We start from the raw sequence: 17,671 nt of genomic DNA on the forward strand, positions 1-17,671 counted from the left end.
AGCGGGCAGGCGGGCGCGCGAGGTCCCCAGATGATCTGATGGGAGCCGGGAGGCGCCAAACTGCGCCCTAGCCGCCCTCGCTCCCTCCAGGCGAAGGGTGGGAGCGCCTGAGACGCCGCTGGGAGAATGTCCCCTTCGGGTCGCCGGGACAGCAAGTTTGAAGGCAAAACGCAGCTGCTGGAACCGGCGCGCCTGCAACTTAATGCTCTCCAAGAAGCCTGCGTTGCCGGGAGCAGCAGCAGGCGCCACCGCCACCCGCCGGTATCCAGCGTCCTCTTCGGGAGGCTCACGGCCGTTTGCGCGTCTCTCCCGAGCTTCTCTTTCCGTCCCTCACGGGACTGCGCTGCCGGCGCGGGGAGGAAGCCGGAGCCCGGCATGCAGCGTCCCCTCACACCATGAGAAACAGCGGGCGCAGGAGTAGCCGCGGCGACAGCTCCACCGACAAGTCCGGGTTCCAAAAAGCGGCGGAGCCTCTTTCCCCCGACGCATTGGCCTGCGCCGGAGAGCATTTACCCGGCCTTTGGCGAGAGAGAAAGAACCGCAGAAGCTCAGGGGACAGTGGCCATATCAAACTCGAGTGCGGCGGGGAGGGCAGCCCGCGCACCCTGGTCGCCACCGCGGATAGCAGCAGCGGCAGCAGCGCTGTTTGGCGCCTCCTTTCCTCCCGGCACGGGCCCCTCAGGTAAAACCGCGCGGGCGGCGCTTGGCACAGGGACGCAGATAAACAGTCGCCTTGGTGGGACCTTTGGGTCCACCTTTTCCGATCGTAAGCATTAGGGGGCGCTCTTGTCACCGGAGGCGCGGGACAATTGCGGGGTACACCGGATGCCCGCGCGACCCGCCTTCCCATCGCATCTTCCCTGCACAGTGGACCAAGGATTGTTCTAGTTTTGAGATGGCCTTTGACTGTTAGCTCAGAAATAATAGGATGTTGATAGCTAGATCTTGGAGGATGCCTAAGAAACCTAGAGTATTGTTGACTCATTTGACCGGGGTGGTGTAAGGTCACCTTCCTCGGGCAGAGGGTTGAACTAGAAGAGCTCTGGAGGAGTCTACTCGGTTTAGGATTCTATATTCTATTTATATGTGCAAAACTTGAAGCAACAAGTGTAGAGATTGAAAATTCTGAATTGCTCATTTGATTTACTCTTTAGTTCATAGCTGTTCTTTCCCTTCTGTTCTTTAATGGCAAGACTAATGCCAGTTTTGGATTGATTGATTATCTATCTATCTATCTATCTATCTATCTATCTATCTATCTATCTATCTATCTATCTATCCATCCATCCATCCATCCATCCATCCATCCATCCATCCATCATCTATCAATCATCGATCTATCATCGATCTATTCCAATACATAATGAAAGTTAATGAGATTAACCATGTGGTAATACTGTATATCAAAGGAAGGAAAGGAAGGAAGGAAGGAAGGAAGGATGGATGGATAGGAGTGAAGATGTAAGAATAAAGTACAACACATCAATGGAGGATAGAGGAGGAGATATAGAGATATATGAGTGGAAGAAAAGAAATATGAGATATAGGAGAGACAATTACACATTACAATTTAAATGTAACTCTTTTAAAAGATTATATTCAGGTGATAAAAAAGCTACCTGTAGCTTTTGGCTGAAAAGCTTAATGTAATATTATGATGGGCTTTCATAAAAATCTCTCTGTATTTTTAAAATTTTTTTTTGCAAATCCACTATTCACTAATAGTTATCTAGTGTTTCTGATGCATTGTACCCACTATAGCAGCCATGTAACTCATACCAGTACTGTTACTATTATTATGCTGGAGAATTTGGGTCAGAGATAAAGTGGGAATGAAGAACTTCCTTTTTAAGCCTTAGTGATCACCGATGTTCTGAAGGCAAATTCAATCAAATATGAACAATATAATACTTGAAAGCTATGGCTGATTCGGGAGTGCCATTAAGGTCAAGTTAACTTTCCTTCCATTTCATAATATGGTTTTTGGGCTACTGGACAAAAATAGGATTTTTAAAAACAAAATAAGATTATTTTATTTATTTATTTGGTTGGTTGGATTTCTATGAAGCCCTTCTTTGAAGGAGATGGTGTTGATTTTCCAAAGCACAAAGGACATCATTTGTTGTGAGCCGCCCCGAGTCTTCGGAGAAGGGCGGCATACAAATCTAATAAATAATAATAATTATTATTATTATTATCATAGAGAAAGGAGGAGCTAACAGAAGAAATGAAGGAAAAAATTGAACTGAAGTACAAGTGAACGAAAAACGAAGACAAGGAGAAGATAATAATGAAAATAACAATGATTGATGAATTATATCAGGGGGAAAATATGTCAAGAAAGTTGAAAAGAGATTTGGAGATACAGGAAGATATTTTTGAAAGGGAGATAGGGGCCTGGCCAGATATTTTGGAAATTAGGCAGTAGAAGAGGGTAGAGATGAGAGAAATACTTAGACTGAATAGTCAAGAAGTAGATGCAGAGAGAGATAAAGATCCAAGAGAGGAATATGGGAGGCAAGCCAAAAAACAAAACAAAACATATTAACTAAAGTTTTTAAGTGGACAAGAGACAATGGATAGAAAAGAAAGAATTTCTCTCTTTTTTTTTTTAAAAAAGATTTTTTAATTTTTTTTCACTATCCATACCTATACCTTAGTATCAAAACATACATAATTATACATTTCTGTTTGAAATGCCATAAAGAAATATCCTAAATTTGCACTTTTTGTACTCCCGTTTTCCTTCTATATTTCATACTACTCCCCTCCCTTTACCTCCCTCTCTTCCCTCTACCTTCTTTCTCCCACTCTCCCCTTCTTTTCTACTTCCTTTTCCTCCCTCTTATCCTTCTCTGAGTGCCTCTAATACATTTTATAGTTAACAGACGAGCAATTCAAAATCCAAACTTCATACAAACATTGGTGCTACTCTAAAAGTCTTCGGAGAGGGGCGGCATACAAATCTAATAAATACAAATACAAATACAAATATTTCCCTTATCCATATTTTTATATATATTTATATTCTTCTATGTATATCTACTGCTATCCCAATGCTGCCTCCTTCCCTCCTATTTTTGTCGCCTGGGTCTACCACCTTTTAATTTTCATTTTCTTCCATATTAATCGCTATATCTTATCTTCCAGACCTATTTGTTATCTCTCTTAACTCTTAATTTTAGGCTGTACTCCTCCCTTATATCTTTACTCATTGTTTTTTTTCATTCTTTCATTTCTAAATGTCCTAAATTTCTGATCTCTTTCCCCATATCATATCTCATTTTCAACTTTATTACTCATTTTTTTATTTTTTTTATTTTAACTCATTCTCTGTATTTAAACAAATTCTAATCTCATCACTTCCATCCATTGGCTAATAACATTATCAACTTCCTAATATGCGATAATAAAGAAAAAGAAAAGAACCCCAAATTATCTACAATCTCTACAGCAAAAAATCTAGTTTATAAACTATATAATCTTATATAAGGATCTTAAAAAATGATAATTATACAGCTTTTATAACATTCCAGCTATTTCAGTAATTATCTAAATCCTTTTCAACATTATATCAATTTTATAAGTTATACAAATCATTTATTTTTATTCAAACCATCATGTTCCAATCTAATATAATATAAAAAGTATCTTATAAAACAATATAAAAGTAACTTATAAAACAACCTTTTAGCAAGATAATTATGCTGATTAATTATGCACACTTATACACAGCTAGTAGTGTTAATACATTTAATTGTAAAATAATAATTCTAAAAAAAATTAAGTATATAACCTTATATGAAAACCTTTAAAAATAATTATACAGTTCTTATAACATTCCAACAATTTCAGTAATTATCTAAATCATTTTCAACATTAAATCAATTTTATAAATGATATATATCTTATATAAAACCAAATCTTATAAAGAAAGATTATTCAAATTTTATAACCTTCCAACAATTGACCTATAGTTTAATTTATTTCCCTTCTTTTATTTATTCTTTTTTCCTTTTCATCATCAAAATTTAATTCAAACCATCATGTACAAATATAATATAAAATTATTAACTTGTAGAAAAAACTCTTTAACATGATAATTATGCTAGTTAATTATACACATTTATATACAATTAAATCTACTCTCAATTCTTCTTAGTTTCTTCTCCCTATTACTCCCCCTTATTTTTTACTTGCTTCTTCAGATCCCAATACTCCCCTCTTACTCTTTGCTTATCACTGTAAATTCCAGTGTAATCAGTAATCTGTTTTTATTCTCTTTTTTATTTTTTTATCCGTGTAATCTCCTTTTTCTTCATTTTCCTTTTCCACCATTGTAAATTCTAAGTGTTCTTTATGATCCAGATTCATTTCTGTTTTCTTTCCACCTCTGATTCCCAAAAGATAAGGTTTTATGTCTTCATGAATGTATTTTAACATACCTGTCAATTATTCATAGATACATGCCTCCATCATGTCATTCACAAAGTTAATCTTTTTGTATTTCAGTTCAATCCAATTAAAAGTCTTCTTATCTTCTGTAACCAAAGCAGTGCACCACCAACAGAATAGCACAATGCACACTGCTTTCAAGTACTTTCAAACTCCTAGTTATTTTCTTATAAACAAGGTCATTCTCTTGCTGATAGCCAATTCACACTTTCCACAGTCTGTTGCAATATTTTCTTTTAACCAGCAGGTGGCTTTGCTGATTTCCCAATATAACAAAACAAGTCTCTTACAAAAGTCTCCAAAGTATTTTAAATCCACTTAGCGCTTATAAAAATTTTTCTTCAAATTCTTTATTCTTTTTCAGTCTCTTTAACTTCCACCAAGTCCAGTTATAAAGATATACAGTGGAACCTCAAGATACGAACTTAATTGGTTCCAGGGGGAGGTTCGTAAGACGAAAGGTTCGTAAGACGAAACATTGTTTCCCATAGGAAACAATGTAAAGTCAATTAATCTGTGCAACAAAAAACCCCCCCGCAAAAAAACGCTGCCGCCCGGCTGTCACCTTTTAAAAAAGCCGGGCGGCTTCCCTCTCTCTCCCTCTCCTTCCTCCCTCCTCCTCCTCCCGTATTCCGCCTCCCTCCCAGCCCGCTAGGCAGGCCAGTGGTCCCCGTCACAGAGCACAGCCATGTGGGCTCCGCTCTGTTCCCTGCCGGCCCGATTGAGGGGCCGGCGGTCTCCGCCAGGGAGAGCTTCCTGGCTTTCGTTCTTGTTGGATTCGTGAGCTTTCATGCCCAGGAAGCTCTCCGAAGTGAGGAGAACCGCCGCTGTCGCCGCTCGGCGGTTTCAGACTCCCTTTGCTCCAGGCTGCTCCGCCCTGCCTGTCATGCGGCGGCAGACCGTCTTTGTGTTTTTCGCTGGGGGGGAGAGCAGGAGGACCTTCCTGACTCCCTCCCCCAGCGCCGGACCTCCTGCCCTCCCTCCCAGACAAAACCCCAAAGTGGCCTCCCGAACCCGGAAAGAAGCCCCGCCGCCGGCTGTCACCTTTTAAAACAGCCGGGGGGCTTCCCAGCAGCCTCCCGAACCCCGAACTTTTGCCAAACTTCCGGGTTCGGGGTTGAGGGGGGTGCTGGAAAGCCCCCCAGCCCGGCGGTCACCTTTTAAAACAGCTGGGCGGCTTCCCAGGAGCCTCCGAACGCCAAACCCGGAAGTTCGGGTTTGGCGTTCGTAACACGAAAAAAGTTCGTAAGAAGAGGCAAATTTTTTCTGAACCCCGGGTTCGTATCACGAGTTGTTCGTAAGACAAGGGGTTCGTATCTTGAGGTACCACTGTACTCAAATTTAGGCTTTTAAACTTGTTCCTTTAATTCTCTCTATGGTATTTCCAATTGCTACATAGCCACTCACTCCATTTTAAAGTCCCTTTTGCCTCCTTTTGAATTTTAACTTTCTTTCTTTTGCCATTAAATCAGCCAAGCAAGCACCCAGCTTCAGCACTTCTTCACCTCTCTCCAGCACAAATGCTTAAATCCTATCACCAAGGCAATCCACGATCTCTCCATTTCAATCAGTCCGATCGTGGCTGTCCCAGCTAATGGCGACAGAGTTGTCTTCCACAGCTGCCAGCTGAGAGGCTGGTGTTGGCTCCCTGGGGGATTTGCAAGCGCCCCCCCCCCAACCACCAACTGGTGCCTCTTTTCTTCAATGCCTTACCAGGGTGTATCTGTCCTGGTTCCAATCTGGTTCCAAATCTTCAAATAACTGAGATTTGGTGTGCCCCATGGAGCGCGGGAGACATCTATAGCACTGGGATGTTGGCCATGTCCCCTCCCCGAATTTGTCTTTTTTGTTGTTCTGGTTTGCTCTTCTGTTTCTCTTTCTTTCATTCCTTTTTTAGAATAGTGGCATGATTGGAAGTTAGTTAGGATAGAAGGAAAACATCTTTTAATAAAAGGTTGACATGATTAAAAGTTAGAATAGAGATAGAAATAAGAGAAAGGGGGAATATCTCCATCCCATGTCCAGTCAACGAAGCAGTGGAAGCGATGTGCCTGGAGGCTGTTAGGGTCTGGATGGGTGTCAACAGACTCAAACTCAACCCTAATAAGATGGAGTGGCTGTGGGTTTTGCCTCCTAAGGACAATTCCATCTGTCCGTCCATTACCTTGGGGGGGGGAATTACTGACCCCCTCAGAGAGGGTCCGCAACTTGGGCGTCCTCCTCGATCCACAGCTAACATTAGAGAACCATCTTTCAGCTGTGGCAAGGGGGGTGTTTGCCCAGGTTCATCTGGTGCACCAGTTGCGGCCCTATCTGGACCGGGAGTCACTGCTCACAGTCACTCATGCCCTCATCACCTCGAGGTTCAACTATTGTAATGCTCTCTACATGGGGCTACCTTTGAAGAGTGTTCGGAAACTTCAGATCGTGCAGAATGCAGCTGCGAGAGCAATCATGAGCTTTCCCAGATATGCCCATGTCACACCAACACTCCGCAGTCTGCATTGGTTGCCGATCAGTTTCCAGTCACAATTCATAGTATTGGTTATGACCTATAAAGCCCTTCATGGCATCAGACCAGAATATCTCCGGGACCACCTTCTGCCGCACAAATCCCAGCGACCGGTTAGGTCCCACAGAGTTGGCCTTCTCTGGGTCCCGTCGACTAAACAATGTCGTTTGGCGGGACCCAGGAGAAGAGCCTTCTCTGTGGCGGCCCTGACCCTCTGGAACCAGCTCCCCCCGGAGATTAGAACTGCCCCCACCCTCCTTGCCTTTCATAAAATTCTTAAGACCCATCTCTGCCGTCAGGCATGGGGGAACTGACACATCTCCCCCGGGCCTATACAGTTTATAGATGGAATGTTTGTGTGTGTGTTTGCTTTTAATAATGGAGTTTTTAGTGTTTTTTAAATTATTAGATTTGTTTTTACATTGTTCTTGTTATTGTTGTGAGCTGCCCCGAGTCCACGGAGAGGGGCGGCATACAAACAAACGAACGAACGAATGAATGAATCAATCAATCAATCAATCAATCAATCAATCAATCAATCGTGTTTTGTGTTGTGAGCCGCTCCGAGTCTCCAGAGAGGGGCGGCATACAAATCTAATAAATAAATAAATATTAGTGTATTTTTTTTACATAATTAAATAAAAGCAATAAAAAGAGGGAAGCTTAGGAATTGAATGGTGGTATTATTAAGTATGATTAAATAATATAGTGAGTGGTATTACAGCAATATATTAAAACATGAAATAATTAATGATAGACTATAATATAAATGTTTATTATTATTATTATATATATACAGTAAGTTGGCTGAATGTAATAACTATGGCCAATTTTACTAGTTCTATTTGTATTAGAATGTATGACACCCAGGTGCCACATTATTAATGCATTGGTATGTATATGTAAAACAAAACAAAAAACTTGGAGAAGGGGGGAAAGAATTTCCTTTTGTAGGTTTTGTGACCACCAATGTTCTGAAGGCAAATTCAATCAAATAGGAACAATATAATACTTGAAAGTTATGGCTGATTCAAGAGTGCCATTAAAGTCAAGTGAACTTCTTTCCTTTTCATAGTAACAAATAGGGAACACTTTTTAAAAAAAGGCTAATAAAAGTAGATTTTCTTTCAAAAAAATCACAGGCAAGATTATTAACTGTTAAAAAAAGAATAAATGTATTACTGACATTATCCATCATGTTTATTAGAATTAAAATAATAGCATGGATTTGAAAAATTAATATATTCTTGTGGCTGAACTGCTGAAACTTTACATTTAAGCCTGAATATTTTTTTTGTTTTGGATAACATTTCTGAAAGAAAAATGCCCATACATACCAGACTAAATCCAGTATTTCATGAATAAATTTTAGCTTACACAATAGCACTGACCTACCTTTGCTCTTCTTTCCCTGAATAAGTCAAGACCTTTCAAAGGCTTTCAGAGTGCTTTGGAGCATATTTGTCACATTTTTATAGAGGAAATCTGTTTCAGTTGCAGAAGTGTTTTTTTGTCCCAATAAAAATTGAGACAACCAACTATTATTTGTGTCTATATGTCAGTCGCTCGAACTATAGCATTAAATAATAGGTAGTGTTTTTTATTCACTGCATCTTTTTCTAAGAAAAATATTTTTTGGACTTACCATCCAAGGATACATTTAAGCATTTGTTTTTATTTTATTTTATTTTGTTTTATTTTATTTTATTATATTATATTATATTATTTTATTCTGTCTGTCTGTCTGTCTGTCTGTCTGTCTGTCTGTCTGTCTGTCTGTCTGTCTGTCTGTCTGTCTGTCTGTCTGTCTATCTATCTATCTATCTATCTATCTATCTATCTATCTATCTATCTAGTCCAAAACATGATGAAGGTTACAGAGGATATACTCATACCGTGTTTCCCCGATAGTAAGACACCCCCGATTGTAAGACATATCGGGGGTTTCAGGGGGGTCGGCTAATATAAGCCGTACCCCGAAAGTAAGACATATGTCTTACTTTCAGGGAAACACGGTACTAAAAGCGAGGGAGCTGCGCGCCCAGGAGAGTCTCCCTTATGCAGCCTGGTGCCAGCTGGCAGTGGTGCGCTGCGCCAAGAGCTTGGGCCACCCGGCGGGCGAGGCGGCGGCCCTGGCCGAAGCGGCGCGGCTCTGGCTGCGGCACGAGCGGGAGCTCTGACTGCGCTTCCTGCGCAAGTTCCCGCTCGTGCCGCAGACAGAGCCGCGCCGCTTCGGCCAGGGCCGCCGCCTCGCCCGCCGGGTGGCCCAAGCTCTGGGCGCAGCGCGCCACCGCCAGCTGGCACCAGGCTGTGTAAGGGAGACTCTCCCCGTCGTCGCTTCCAAGCTCCCCGCGCGCCCTTCGCCTCGCCGCGGCGCCACCGCCTCTTCCCCGGCTTGGCAAAGCAAAGGACGGCGCTGGTCCGAAGCGAGCCGACCGGGCGGCGGCTTGCAGTGAAGGCACTCGTCCCAGCAACCGAGTCCTGCCGAGGCTCGGCTGCAAGCGGCCAGCGAGGCCGACCGGCTCCGAGGCGAGCGGCCGGAGCTGCGCCCTCCTTCGCCCGCCTCCTTTACGGCAGGCAGGTGGGGCTGCCCAACTGCGCAGATCGGCTCCTCCCCTCCAGACACACGCTTCCCCGACACGCGTCTGCGGCTCCACGCGTGCACGCCGCTTGGAGCCCTGAGGTTGAACTTGGAAAAGGGCTCACGAGGCTCCTGTCCCGCGGCTGCCCTTCTGGACTCTGGGGAGATGCCTTCGGGAACGCGACCCTTTCAATTTTTTTCCAATGTAAGACATAGCCCGAAAGTAAGACGTAGTGGGGCTTTTGGGGGTAAAAAGAAAGTAAGACACTGTCTTACTTTCGGGGAAACACGGTAGTAGAAAGAAACAATGAAGGGTAGAGGGAAATATATAGGAATACAATATATCATGAGAGAATAGAAGAAAAGATATAGGTAAGGAATAAGAGATATATGAGATGTATAAGAGAGATAAATAGGAACAGGGGACGGAAAGCACACTGGTGCATTTATGCACGCCCCTTACTGACCTCTAAGAAATCTGGAGAGGTCAACCATGGTTAGTCTCAGGGAAAAATGCTGGGGGTTAGGGGATGACACATCAGAGTCAGGTAATGAGTTCCATGCTGCGACAACTTGATTACTGAAGTCATATTTTTTACAGTCAAGTTTGGAGCGGTTGATATTAAGTTTGAATCTGTTGTGTGCTCTTGTGTTGTGGTGGTTGAAGCTGAAGTAGTCGTTGACCGGGAGGGCATTGCAACATATGAGCTTGTGGGCAATACTTAGGTCATGTTCTTGTGATAGTTACCATAAATTTTGTGCCAATGTTATGAATAACGTGAAAGTGAACTACCAATATTCTCTTATAATCATAGGATTGAAAGAGAATTTGGAGGTCTTCTATCTAGTCCAATCTCCTGGCCAGATCAGGAATCCTCAGGAATACTGGGCAAATGGCTGGCTGGTCTTTTCTTGAAAATCTCCAGTGATAGAGCACCCACAATTTCAGGAGGCAGCCTGTTCCATTACTAAAGAGGTATCACAGTTAGGAAACTCTGATATCTTGAACCTGATTCAAGTTTGGATTTTTCGCTGTAAGGGTTCCCTCCATTGGTTTTTATCTTACCATCAGATATTATAAAATAAATAAACTATCTTTTCCCTATGATATCCTTTCCTGTATCAGAAGTGTGCCATCATCTTTCTCCTTGTCATTCTCTTCTTTAAACTAATGTACTAAGTTCCTTTAGTTGCAGTTCATAGAATTTGACATCAGGCACCTTACTTTGTCGTTGCATCTTTTTGTATAATGATGCAATCTTTTTTATTCATTTCAGAAGTTTTCCATGAATAGGTTCAAGATCTAATACTGAATCAACAAAGGGCATGTATGGTACCAAATCATTATTTGTTGTTCAGACTGGAAGAAATACTACGACAGCTAGAAAATTCCACAAATTGAAATCCACACAACTTAAAGTTGCCAAGTTGAAAAACACTGATTTAAATTACCTTCTTTATGAGGAAATAGCATGTTCTGCTCGCTGCGTTCTGTGGTTTAAATTTATGTTAAGAGATATTAAAATTACATTTCCCAATCAGTGTTGGGTTGCTACCGTTTGCCCCAGTTTGGACAAAGCGGTAGCAGCGGCAGGAGGCTCCACCCACCCAGAGGTCATCACAGAACAGAAGGTTCTCTGCATGCACAGAATGTGGTGTGTGTTCACAGGTAGTGAAGGTAAATGAAATCCACTACTGTTCCCAATATAGAAACCTCTAGTTTTCTTTAAGTTCAAATCTCATCACTTCTGATGAACAACCAGTTGTCCTATATATTTGTTTATGAAAAATTAAGTTTCACAAATGACTCAAATAATATATATTTACATGATATAAATAATACATTAATGTCATTAAAGTAAATTATCTTTATAAGAAAGAAAATATTACATATTTTCTCCGGAGAGGGGCGGCATACAAATCTAATAAATAATAATAATAAATAATATTACAACTCTATGCAATATGTTGTACATACAGTATTGAAATACTGTATTTGCAATGTAATATTTATTTTGGAAGGTCTTATGTGAAGTGTATCTAAAGTCAGCCTGCAAAATGCAATTGCTTAAGCTGTAACTCTTGAACACTTTTCGAAAGTATAACCCATGAAATGTAATGAGTCAATTTACAGTTGACTAGACCTGCATAGATTTGCAATGTAAAACTTCTAACCCTCCTACTACTACAAAGCTTCACTGAACACACTGATACTTATTTCTCAAAGGATATAAATAGATTTTAGAGGAAACATTTTATTTCAGCAGTATGCAGTATAGGTTTTTATATTTGGAGTACAGTGGTACCTCTACTTAAGAACTTAATTCGTTCCGTGACCAGGTTCTTAAGTAGAAAAGTTTGTAAGTAGAAGCAATATGTCCCATAAGAATCAGTGTAAAAGCAAATAATGCGTGCAAACCCATTAGGAAAGAAATAAAAGCTGGAAATTTGGGTGGGAGGAGGAGGAAAAAGAAGAGGAGGACAGTCGCTGCCGAAGGAAGAAGGTGAGGTGAGGGGAATAAAAAAAAATCCAAAACTTTAAGGCTTAAAAAAAAAAAGAGGGACTCTGAGGCAGCGAGGAGCAGCACACACCTCCCATACACCTGGCACAAGGCTACCTCCCATATACTGCGCCAGAGAGAGAAACCTAGGGGGAATGGCAGGAAACTGGCCGGGCCTTCATGCCGCTCTCAAATTTCCTGGAAAGTTTTTCCGGCGCGGGTTCTTAAGTAGAAAATGGTTCTTAAGAAGAGGCAAAAAAAAAATCTTGAACACCCAGTTCTTATCTAGAAAAGTCCTTAAGTAGAGGCATTCTTAGGTAAAAATACCACTGCATTTTATATTTGGAGTAGGTGGTTAAAGATGCTGAGCTTGTCAGATGGAAAGCTGACAATCCAGATTTGAGTTCTGAGCACTATACAATGGGTAAGATCCCATTCGTATCCCAGCTCCTGCCCACCTAGCAATTTAAAAGCATGCAAATGCGAGTAGATAAATAAATATCATTTTGGTGGGAAGATAACAGTGTGTTCTGTGCACTTTGGTGTATAGTCATGTTGGCTTCATGACCACGGAAATGTCTTGCTGGCTCCCTTGGCTAAGAAACCAACCCCTAGAGTTGGAAATAACTGGACAGAAGAAATCTTTACCTTTACATACTGTATATTTGGAGTACAGGACAATAATAATAATAAAATCAAAGAAAATATTTCTATAAAATATTCAGAGTTTAGAAAATTTTGAAATCAAAGCTTAATGGGGAATTTTTTTTAAAAGCAATTAATTCTACGGAGAGGGACGGCATACAAATCTAATAAATAAAAAAATAATAATAAAAAATGAATAATACCTGAGCAGTCTTTATTATTCCACATGCAGCAGGAATGGATCTAGATGAAACTTAGTAATGTGCAGAAAACTAATGATAATACACCATGCTTTGCAACAAAAAAAATTGATATTGATCGTCTCACAGTGGTGCTTTGGAATATCTGCAAGAAATTGCATTTGCTTGGACATCCAGTCTAGTTCCAGATTGACCAGTTCAGAAAGCTCTTTCCAGATTTAAACTTTCTGAATTTACAAACAAGAAACTGAGTTTATATGACTCCTAGATTAGGGGGAGTCCTGGAATAATCCTTCAATATCCTTCATACAGTGTTGATCTGCAAGGAGACTCTGGAGCAATGCTCTAAAGTAGCTGGGTGAGTTGACCATAAGCTGGGAGGTGGACTGGAATCATTTTGTTGAAAAAGCAGCCGTTATTAGGTCATGACAGTAGGTCATGGCTTTCACTACTCAAATACTTTAATTATTATGTTTACTTAGCTAAAAGTGATTCTTTTCAACCATAACCTATTACTCCTTTTGAAGAACTGCATTATTGTTATTGATTGAATGAAGAACAGAAAGGTTCCTGGAGTTGAGCTAAAATAAAGAACTGTGGACTATTTTTTTCTTTCTAATGTTGATGGAAAAATGTAAAGATTTAAAAAGTTATGGTTTTATTTCATGAATTCGCCACCTCTTTTTAAAAAAATTAGTTATAACTTGCAATTTGGAATTGTTTGTTATGGTTGGCTGAAAGCTTTTAATTTTAATGGGTTCTGATTGGCCAAGAGTTACCAGCTGATCTACAAAAAAGATTTATTCTTTGACCACAAGAGGGAGCAAAAAAAACCCAGAAGAAGATGAAGCAACATCAGAGACATCTAAGCCAGATGCAATTATTTTGGAGGATTTATTTAAAAACAACAGTTCACTTTATAAATCAATTATATTCTAAAGATTTGGAATAAAAAGCAGAGCAAGACGAACAAATTACTCAAGCAATTGAAAGAAGATTAGTAATCCAGGGATACAACCAAGTGCAGAAAGTTATCAAATCACTAAATCATGAATTACGATCATTTGATGATGGGCATGCTGCAATGGTTGTAAGCTTGGAAAACTGTCATGAATCACTTTTTTCAGTGACTAACTTTGAATAGGCATTAAACAAATTGCTGTAAGTCAAGGACTACCTATACTTGGATTCAAAACAGAAGAGAACTTTTCCAGAAGCTGTGCGCATGTCCAATATGAGAGATTTAATAGCAAGAAAGCAAACACTGTTTGTTTGTTTGTGTTTTCGTTTGCTTGCTTTAAAAAATAACATTTTGAATTCTTCCAGTTCCGGCGGTGGTGGTGAGCGGAGCGGTGGACAAATGTTGCCGCGGATGATGATGAATTGACCATTGATGGTTTGTTTTGAGACAGAGCAGGGACTTTTGCCCATTCCCTTTGCTTTGCTGGGAACTCGGGTGTGCTAAGGTGCTTCTTGGAATTTTTACCGGTTTGCCAGGTTGCAGTGCTTATAGAGGGAGCTGTGTAATTGTGCTGGAGAGACTTTCGCACATGTTCGCCTGGTGGCCAGTTGTGGGACTATTTGGACAAGGAGTCTCTTCTCACAGTCACTCATGCCCTCATTACTTCTAGGCTCAATTACTGCAATGCACTCTCCTTGGGGCTACCCTTGAAGAACATTTGAAGACCAACTACTCCACCATGCTGCTGCGAGAGAAGTGTTGGGCGTACCTAGATACTCCTACATTAGTCCAGCACTCCGTGAGCTGCACTGGCTGCCGATTGGTTTATGAACACAATTCAGAGTGTTTATTACCTATAAAGCCCTACATGGCATTGGACCATATTCCTACAGGACTGTCTTCTGCCTTATATATCACAGTGATCAGTTAGGTTGCACAGAGTCGCCTCCTCCAGTCCCCGTTGGCCAAACAATGCTGACCGGCATGTCCACAGAGGAGAGCGACTCTGTGTTGAGAACCTGACTCTCTGGAACCAACTTCCCCAGAGATCTGCACCGTCCCCACTCTCCTTGCCTTTAGAAAGGCATTAAAAACACATCCGTGCCGGCAGGCCTGGGGACCATGAGTGACTGCTTCGCTCCGGCCATTAGTATGAAAGAGGAATGATAGTTTTTATTGTGGGTTTTATGCATTGTATTTATTATTTATTGTATCTATTTTTACCGTTGTGAGCCGCCCTGAGTCCATGAGCAGGGCAGCCTATAAATCTAAATGAATGAATGAATGAATGAATAAATGACTGAATAAATAAATAAATAAATAATAAATAAATAAATAAATAAATTGTGTACTCAAAAAGTTTGATCCATTAATAATAATAACTTAGGACAGATTAATTAATATACTTTGCATATTAATCGGCTTTAGCTGAACAATGGAAAAATATCTCAGTGGTAATAAGGGTTTCTTTCATTGTTATTAAAGAGCTACACAAATACTGTTGTATGTTAAGAAGGCTTCTTTCATGATCTTAAAACATAGAAAAGTAACATGGTAAGATTCAGATAGGGAAATAGCAGCTAGGAATCTTTATAGATCTAAAATTCTGGAATTTCAGGGAAAAAGAAAAGAAACACACCTCAGTGTATACAGATGACCACTGTTCATAATTACTACTCGGGGTAAAAAATTGGGTAGATCATAGAAGACAGTTGCAGTTCATGGGATCATTTAATAAACATTTAACAGAAATCAAGTATGTGGACACTAATTGCAGTTTCATAAGCTATCTAAGCTTATATTTATATTAATATTGATTGTTTCCTGGTTGCTTATTTGCATATTTACCCTATGACAATCATTAAGTGTTGTATTTTTTCTTTTATGTACACTGAGACCATATGCACCAATAACAATTTTATGCATCCAATCACACTTGGCCAATAAAGAATTCTATTCTTAACTATTACATACAACATAATGGGAAAGAATATTCAGTCTCTATTGCTGATTTTCCTTTTTAAGTGAGAAAGAAAAGCTGTTGTTCAAAACAGGAAATGGAGAGAAGTAATTTTACATGATTGTTTTCAATGATAAGGGACATTATTAAAGATGTTTACTTACTTCAGAGCATTTTCCACAATGAGTGGATTATGACTCCCTTAGTATTCATGCAATTGGTATGATTCCCAAAATCCACCCTTTTAGGACCCACATTGTAATGATGTGACTATTTGAAGAGCTATATAATATGCAACCAGTACAAATCAAGTGTGGATTAGATAGCTGTTATGATAAGAATGTGTATGTTGTCTTATACACAGTGAGGTTATTGATCCATCTAGTTTACTTCTACTTACACTGTTGTGAAGCAACTTTCTACTTAGCATTTCTTTTCCATCCTACTTCAAGATAAACTGCCTTTAAACTATGCCTCTTAGATCCTAAAATATTTTACATTTCAAATCTTTATTTTTTATTTTATTTATTTGTTTTGTCAAGTATGTATTGATGGTTTACAAAGATATTGTATACAAATATTTATATACATGATGTTAGTAAAAGAAAAACATTAGGACGGGACGGAAGACACTCTGGTGCACTTATGCACGTCCCTTACTGACCTCTTAGGAATCGGGAGAGGTCAACAGCAGATAGTCTAAGGGTAAAGTTCTGGGGGTTAGGTGATGAAACTACAGAGTCTGGTAGTGAATTCCATGCACCAACTCCTTAGTTACTAAAGTCGTATTTCCTGCAGTCGAGTTTAGAGCGGTTTACTTTAAGTTTGTACCTGTTGTGTGCTCGTGCTTGTTGTGGTTGAAGCTGAAGTAGTTGTTGACAGGAAGGGTGTTGTAGCATATGATTTTATAGGCTATGCTTAGGTCATGTTTAAGGTGACGAAGTTCTAAGCTTTCTAAACATAGGATTGTAAGTCTAGTTGCATAGGGTATTCTGTTGTGAGTGGAGGAGTGGAAGGCTCTTCTAGTAAAGTATCTCTGGACATTTTCTAGAGTGTTTATGTCTGAAATGCGGTGTGGGTTCCAAGACAGATGAACTGTATTCAATGATTGGTCTGGCGAACGTTTTGTATGCTCTGGTTAGTAGTGTGAGATTACCCGAGCAGAAGTTACGTAGGATTAGGTTAACAATTCTTGAAGCCTTTTTGGCTGTGTTGTTGTAGTGGGCTTTGGCACTTAGGTCATTTGATATGAGTACCCCACAAGGTCTTTTACGGAGTGAGGGTTGTCTGTAAGGTCTTGTTTATTCAGCTTGTATTTGATACATGTGCTGTATCAGTCAACTATAGTTTTTCCACCCATTTGTATCTCATGTAATACAAGTTATTTAATATCACTAATACACATAATGGCTGTTGAATTTTATCTTGGTACTCACTTTGGTACTCATTTTGATGAAAAAAATTACATGACTTGATGTTTCAGGCCCTAGTGGTTTTAGTCTGAACTTATCACATTGCCTTATTTCTATTTCTACATAGGAAGTCCTCAATTTACAACTGTAACTGAGCTCTGAATTGCAGTCATAAGTCATGCCAGTCATTGTGAGTCATCATATGATCAACCCAATTTAATGTCCCTTTTTTTGCAGCAGTTGTTAAGTGAACATGGCAGTTTTTAAGCAAATCAATTCTTCCCAATTGGTGTTTGTTTGGGGTTTTTTTTTGCCAGAATAAATGCTGGTTTTCCAGCAAAAACATTGTAAATTGTGTTACGTGAAACAGGATTTTTCCAATGGCTGTAAATGTGGACTGAATGCTGAAAATGCAATCACATGACTCTTGGTGTGTGTGGCTGT

General features: G+C 40.1%; 1 protein-coding gene across 1 annotated transcript in view; it reads left to right on the plus strand.

Moving 5' to 3' along the window:
- The first annotated feature begins 447 nt into the window (after positions 1-447).
- NPAS2 (neuronal PAS domain protein 2) overlaps positions 448-17,671 on the plus strand; it is an 86,375-nt gene continuing 69,151 nt past the window's right edge. Inside the window, exon 1 of the mRNA XM_070751011.1 lies at positions 448-682. The gene's annotated coding sequence lies outside the window, so the exon portion shown is untranslated. The remainder of the gene's footprint in view (positions 683-17,671) is intronic.

Source organism: Erythrolamprus reginae, chromosome 4, assembly GCF_031021105.1.
Source record: "Erythrolamprus reginae isolate rEryReg1 chromosome 4, rEryReg1.hap1, whole genome shotgun sequence".
NCBI lineage: Eukaryota > Metazoa > Chordata > Lepidosauria > Squamata > Dipsadidae > Erythrolamprus > Erythrolamprus reginae.